Below are 7143 nucleotides of genomic sequence, written 5' to 3'. Positions count from 1 at the left end.
TTTGACGTTCAGAAAAGTGTAAGGATAGGAGTTGAGCTGGACAATGAACATTATATGAATCGCACTATTCCGCATAAAACATTTGGCATATTTCATGGAAAGAAAACAAAAAGGATTTTTCCACAGATTTTTGCCATTGGGAAACGACATATGCCAGGAGTGGGATTCGAACCCACGATTCCATGGTGCGACGCCTAGATATGTTGGCGCGACACAAACTCATGGAAATCCAGATCGCTCAATATATTCTTTATGGAGAAAAGCTTTAAGGTTTGTATTGTTGTATGTGTTTAGTTTAAAGACCTTGGACCTTTGGAAATATATCGAGAGTTAGAAATCCGCACTATCGAACCGTTTTTCGTGAGAAGCTAAACAATGCTGACTTTGCTCTTGAGTCTGGTGCCTTAACCGCTCGGCCATCCTGACATATCCAACGTAGCGAGTTCTGACGGGTATTTGAATCGTCTGCTAACCGCAGCTGGTTGTTTCTTCGCCGGCGATTGGACTGCAAGACTGGGTAGCAAGATGTGCTGGAGAATGTTGTGGAAGGGTAAACATGCGCATGCCTATTACCCTGCAGTGCACAAGTATAGCAGTATACAAGAAAAGAAAATTCTAAGCAGGCCAGAAATCTATTTATAACTCATTTTCACGATTGTATATCTTTTTTGTATAGCATTTGCAGCCTCAGCAGTCGCCTGGCCCCATAGCTCAGCTGGTTAGAGCGTCGTGCTAATAACGCGAAGGTCGTGAGTTCGATCCTCTCTGGAGCCATTTATCTCTTTTTTTTATGTCTACTGTTTGCTAAAATTTTTAATCAAACTTGTAAACTGATTGTTTTGGAACCACAAACTGGTACATTCCTTTGTGGACGTTGTGGAAACATAAAGAACTCATCGAAAACTTCTTGGTTCATTATCGTTATCCACTATGTGCTCAACTATTTTACCGAGAATAATTATTTGATAATTAGTCAAACTCATCTGAACTAGTTCAACCATAACAAATAAATCAAACAAACTCTTAAATTAAAACTAATCATGCTGTTCATAGTTAACTTGATAGCTTGAAATTTATTAAATTGTCTGAAAATTGAAGCGTTCATTTGGTAAATAAAGACATTTCTAAAAAATTTGGCATTTATTAAAAATAAAAGTTTATCATCGTTGACCCCGACGTGATTTGAACACGCAACCTTCTGATCTGGAGTCAGACGCGCTACCGTTGCGCCACGGAGTCTTGGTTCTCAGTGAGGGGTAAAACGTGTCTAGATTATTTCAGCAAGTAAATGTTCCAAGATCTCTTATTTCGAGTTTGGAACTACGCTGTGAGCAGTATAATGCTTTTTCTCTCACAGATGTTTTCTCTGAGAACTTCATGTGCAGCAAGAATCAACCTCAATGGCATTTAGGAAGAATATTTGATGGGATCACCTATATTTGTAATTATTGGTAATTAAATTTATAAAGCGACATGTGTGTGTTGTCTTTGGCAGAAAGGAACTTCACTGCTGGTAATATTATATTGCGAAATGAAGAGTAATTTGATCAGATGGTGAAAGGCAAAAGAGAGCAGCTGAGCAGTTGAGCAGGTAACTTGTATGTTCGTCCAATTGTGTACCGTTCATCGTCACCCCTCCTCAACGGCGCCCGGATAGCTCAGTCGGTAGAGCGTTGGACTTTTAATCCAACGGTCAAGGGTTCAAGTCCCTTTTCGGGCGAGATATTCTTTTTTGCTGATAATGCTCCCACTTTTTGCTGCAGACGAATGATGATATTTGCGTACGCAGCTTCATTACAGGAAAAAATTCAGTAACAATATTTTGTCGTAAAGAATGACCTTTTTATCATCTTCGGACCTTCCGGACCTTCCGATTTTTTAAGTTTCATCCAATTGAATGAGTGTATAAGATCGTGGATCATTTCGTGATCTTTTTGTCTCTACGATTTGTTGAATGTTGCAAGTTATTGGTAAGTAGTAAATAAGGTGCTTAAATGTTTCGCTTTTTCACGTTGGCTTTTGAAGTCGGTCGTAATGCAGTCGTGCTTTCGTGCGCTGCATGACGTTTTTCTAGCATGAACATCGAAATCCTTATAATATCAACCATAAAACATACCATATACCGTAGCGAATGAAAATCTGGTGAAAAAAATATTAATTTTTTTCCATTGTCCGTTCCTGACAGGAAGGTTTCGAAAAGTGCAAGAATGTGAAGAACTTGGAGCTTCTTCACAGTACCAGTAATATTATTCGGCACTGATTTGATGCATCCCAGGGCTGGTGTTTTCTTAGCGTTTTGCCTGTTCTATTCCATTTGTAAGATTATTAATAGGTACATCGGCTGTTCCCGACTGCTTTACATGGCTGTGTCATTTGGAGCATAGTAAGTGTAACTTTCTACTAGAAGTCAATGTCAGCTAAGAAATTACTAAAATTAAAATACGTGCAAAGCTGTAAACAAAAAAAATTGTTCATGTCAGAAGTGGGATTCGAACCCACGATTCATACTGGCGCGCTAAGGAAACGTAGCGAGACATGTATGAAAACCAGATTGCTCAACCGTATTACTAGTTATAACACGACGTGCTTAATTAACACGATATCGTGTTCTAGTGTAAAACACGGAAGATTGGAGGTAATTGATTTCAGCTTGTGCAACTTGAAAGGAAAAGAAGACCATTCTGTCGGAAGACGTTAATCGACCCCCAAAAACATTAACGATTAACATCCGCCTCGCACCCGCCGCCCAAAGATGCTACCTTGGGTCTTATATCAACTAACAACTACACGTTTTAAGAAGCTTAATGAGTCTGGTGCCTTAACCGCTCGGCCATCCTGACATGTTCAACAATGCGAAATTTAACTCGCGTTTGCTCCAGGATCGTGATGATCATGATGCCACGTTAACAGAGATCTTTGAAATTCACACACATGCCTGATTTGCCTCTTGGATGACAACTGAACAGTAATCAGATAAGGTAGAGTACCTTTAAGTAATGCTTTTATGACGCTCCTGATATCTGGCCCCATAGCTCAGCTGGTTAGAGCGTCGTGCTAATAACGCGAAGGTCGTGAGTTCGATCCTCTCTGGAGCCAAAGAAAATTCTTTTTTACTGCCATGGCCTAACTTTTATTTTGCGATCTGCTAATTTGGTCATGTCAATCAGATGCTCAATTAATATCTATAATAAACAGTTTAAGCGTTTCATTTGACACAACGTGTATCGAATGATTTCATTTCAAAAATATAGAATTAATACCAAGCTTCTTGGAAGATACTTTTCTTTCGTTTTTTATTCTATCCTTTTTCTATTTTAAATTAATATTTACATTTTCCAGGTTTAAACAAAGACACGAAAAAGTGTTCGAATGGAGCATTAGAGGTGATACTCATTATTTTGCTGAGCCGAACCCCATGCCAAAGCAACTACGAGAATGCATCATTAGCGTCGCGGGTTGCGTTGCTGTCAGGAAAAGTCCTCGCCGGATCGACACAGACCCGGAAAAGCGTCATTAGTATCTCGGTGATGAAAAGCGTAACATAATGAGATGGGTGGACATTATTGGAGTTGAAATCCTTTTTTTCTAATTGGGACCAATATCGTCTTACGACAGGATGCAGCGACGTTGTGGGGTGCGGCTTAAAATACCCGCTCATAGAAGCATTTATTCAGCTACACCATCCAACCAGAGGGGGAAAGGGATTACAAAACGTAATAACGTTAATGTTGAGAAATTGATTCATGAATTAATTTAGTCAATAGAAGGTAGGAAAGAATCGAATTCAGCAATTAGCATCCGTACCGGAGCGGTCAAGAATTGGATTTCAAACAAGGACATGGAATTTCCTTCATTTTTGGCAGGCCGGTTCCCGTCCCGTTTTCGCTTCCCCTCTCCAGCGGGCGTCGGTGGTGTAATGGTCAGCATAGTTGCCTTCCAAGCAGTTGATCCGGGTTCGATTCCCGGCCGACGCACTTGATTTTTTTTTGTTTTCCTTTGCTTGGAACCTATTTTTCATAACCGTGTTATTCTATTTTCGGAAAAGCACGGTTATGACTAGTTCTGGATATGGGCATGTTAGAATATTTTTTTAGTATTGAATATGTTAATAATCCAAAGAGCCACCAAGTCAGCAAGAAGGACATCAGGAAACAAGACATCGTTAAAATATTTTCTTTTCATTGCCATCCGAGTTTAGCCCGGTAGCTTTTTATCGCATTTTAAATTTACATTCGTCTAACTTTTCTACACAAATCAATCGGAAATGAAACAATTCGTACAATTTATTTCCCCCCCTGCAAAAGGTGTGTACAAAGTGTACGAAGGTGGAAATTTAGATAACCCCATCCCAAAACACCCACTAGAGCTTGAGAGGGTAGCGGGTGGAAGAACATAGCGTACGGCGGAAAAAAGCACTCTCATTTAACCAGATCGATCGCCCATTCGGCAAAGCGGGCAGTTAAATAATGCGAGCGAGAAAAAGCAAATCAGGTAAACACAACCGGAAAAACCATAACGAACAAATAAAACGCGCAACACAAGCGAGAACATGAGAAATCCATCGATGAATTCCTTCAGCCACCGCAAGGAAAAAACTTTTCCGGCCGTCTGCCCGGGATCGGTGGCTTCCGTTGTTTGTTTGATGTTTGAATTTGGTTCGTTGAGAATCTTCGGGTCTGAAATAAATATTTGCCAAAACCTGGTTACTTTTGCTTCCCTTCCACCCGCCCGCTGTACATTTCCCTCGGTTGTTTGGCTGCCTTTTCCAAGTTTTGTTTTCTCGTGGTGGCGAATTTCCCAGGGTTTGTCTTGCTGTATTTCGCATTTCTCTACCGATGAGGAAGCGCGCGGTGCGGTGTTTTGTTGCTGATGAAGGATTTTTAATTCAATTCCACCTGTCGTTGTTGAGGGGGAGGGGGGCTTTTCCCGGCGGCCCAGCGAGAGACCGCGTGGACCGTTAGTTGCGTTTTTCCTCGCTACGGCTATCAAAACCGGCAAAACAACGCCAGTGCCACAAAGAGAGAGAGAGAGAGCTCACACACATACACGGCCAGTCGACATATGTAAGGGAGGGTGTGCTATGGGGTGGGGTAGGAAAAATGGAGCCAGGAAACCACCACCAGCGGCAAGCACAGTGCATTGCAGCTTTTTGTAGCAACGCCCCAAAAACCGAGCCGAGCCGTAACGAACTCGCTACTGTTTTGTGCGGTGGTTACAATATAATTGAACACAAACATCACACAGCATAAAGGACATGAATAACGCATAACGCACAGACTCTGGGCGCGCGCGTACCCCGAAGGTTCAGAGTATTTTTTTTCCCTCCCCGGTTTGCTTTTCTTTTTCCCGGCCCCAAACTTTGATGCGGTACGCGATACGCGGTTTGTGAAAAATAACATTCGCACTCATTGTAATATGCTGCACAAACTGTGGATCTTTCATGTTTCTGTGGCTGTTTTTTTATTTTACTTTTATTACTTCCCTACCTAAATTACACACCATCTCTCCATCAGCAACAGTCAATCGGAAAACTGACTGACGTTGCCGTTTGTTAACATTTGCGATGTTTTGAGGTTTTTTTTTCTGCTCCTTTGGAATAGTATTTAATTTCCTTCGCTTTGCCACCGGTGCGTCTAATCGCGTTTGTTTGCTTACGTTTTTGCTTGTGTAGAAAAACAGCATGGCTAACATTGCGAAACGCATTTTTTTTATGTTTGGTGTTTTTCAGCAGTCCATCTGGAGGTTTCAATAACATAACAGCACTGTTGTAATTTGGTCGAATCGACCAATGGCCATTGTTTCTTTGGCTTTTTGATAATATTGAGTATATTAATATTTGATAATATATTTTTTTTTTAAATGAATGATTATTCAACTTATGAAATATTTTAATAAATTTTGACAGGCCAGCGGTTTGTTACCGGTTTGTTTGCGGTTAAGAAGACTCCGTGGCGCAACGGTAGCGCGTCTGACTCCAGATCAGAAGGTTGCGTGTTCAAATCACGTCGGGGTCATCAAGAAGGATCTTTTTTTGTGATCGCCTTTTGCTTCATTTCACAGTCGAGCCATGTATACATTTTGAATTAAACAAATAGACAAATTTTCATCGGCCATAAACGAAACGCAAATTAGCTTGAAGTAATAATATTAAATATAATAATATTTAATTTAATAATTTTAAATGAAGTAATGAAATAAAGTGAAAAGTAACATCAGTTTAGCACTTTCTAAAATATTTCAATGGCCTGTCAAGTGACGTTATGCCAGTTGGTACTTTAGCCGTAGACGACAAAACGATGGTTGTTGACATGCTTTTCAGTTCCTTTGGGACCTTCAACTGCTGCTCCATTTCGGTTTCGTTCTATTGTCGGAATACATCCAACGATTAGGGTTTGTCATTTGTTTATTTTTCGATTGGAAAAAATGCCCTATTTTTTAAAAGTTGTTTTCAAATATTTGGCCAGTTGAAGCGACTTTTTGGCCCAGAGACCGGAATTTTTCCTTCTGTCTGCCACTTCAGTAGTGACAGAATGGTAAAAAATTCACATTAGCCAACTTCAGTGGACACAGAAAAATAAGAAACAAAGAAAATACTACTATTGATGAAGATTTCAAAAGAAAATTGCTAGCGTTTTTCATTTCTACATTGAAAAACGTAGACATTTCTACATTTTTTGTTAATAAGTATTCCTTTACGGACATGAACCTTCGAATGTAATCTTCGTTTCAATTCGTGATGAACATATGCGTTGGTTGTTTTTGTTTTTATTATGTTCTTTATCCTTAACATTTCTTCTACAGCACACTAATTATTTACCCGATCTGTAATGTATTCATGCTTGAGTAAATGATACATTTGCACACCCACGACGGGTATCATTAGCAGACGACCAGCATCTGTCGACACGTTCTGGGAGCCTAATTGCATAACGGATTGCATTTTACCAGGCAATGGAAATGGAAAAACGGAAACACTAAAAAAGAATCGCAGAACACTGGATGTTAATTATCGTTTTCCAGCATTGAAGCGCACCGGTTGGCCGGAAAATGTCATTCGACGAGTCAAGTGATTTAAGTTAAAGAAGCAAAATAAAAAGTCTAATTGCTATAACGCGGTCGGAAACGCTTATTTTTTCCCTTTGG

General features: G+C 40.1%; 6 non-coding genes across 6 annotated transcripts; 5 read left to right on the top strand and 1 right to left on the bottom strand.

Annotated features, from left to right (window-relative positions):
* Positions 1-700: 700 nt before the first annotated feature.
* Trnai-aau (transfer RNA isoleucine (anticodon AAU)) lies at positions 701-774 on the top strand. Its single transcript has one exon. It is a non-coding gene; the product is annotated as a tRNA-Ile (tRNA).
* A 393-nt stretch (positions 775-1167) lies between these two features.
* On the bottom strand, positions 1168-1239 carry Trnaw-cca (transfer RNA tryptophan (anticodon CCA)). Its single transcript has one exon. It is a non-coding gene; the product is annotated as a tRNA-Trp (tRNA).
* Positions 1240-1647: 408 nt separating this feature from the next.
* Positions 1648-1720, top strand: Trnak-uuu (transfer RNA lysine (anticodon UUU)). Its single transcript has one exon. It is a non-coding gene; the product is annotated as a tRNA-Lys (tRNA).
* A 1302-nt stretch (positions 1721-3022) lies between these two features.
* Trnai-aau (transfer RNA isoleucine (anticodon AAU)) lies at positions 3023-3096 on the top strand. The gene has a single exon. It is a non-coding gene; the product is annotated as a tRNA-Ile (tRNA).
* Positions 3097-3902: 806 nt separating this feature from the next.
* Trnag-ucc (transfer RNA glycine (anticodon UCC)) lies at positions 3903-3974 on the top strand. The gene has a single exon. It is a non-coding gene; the product is annotated as a tRNA-Gly (tRNA).
* A 1968-nt stretch (positions 3975-5942) lies between these two features.
* Trnaw-cca (transfer RNA tryptophan (anticodon CCA)) lies at positions 5943-6014 on the top strand. Its single transcript has one exon. It is a non-coding gene; the product is annotated as a tRNA-Trp (tRNA).
* Positions 6015-7143: the final 1129 nt, after the last annotated feature.

Source organism: Anopheles ziemanni, chromosome 3, assembly GCF_943734765.1.
Source record: "Anopheles ziemanni chromosome 3, idAnoZiCoDA_A2_x.2, whole genome shotgun sequence".
Taxonomy (NCBI): Eukaryota; Metazoa; Arthropoda; class Insecta; order Diptera; family Culicidae; genus Anopheles; species Anopheles ziemanni.
This window is presented reverse-complemented; position numbering and strand designations above follow the sequence as displayed.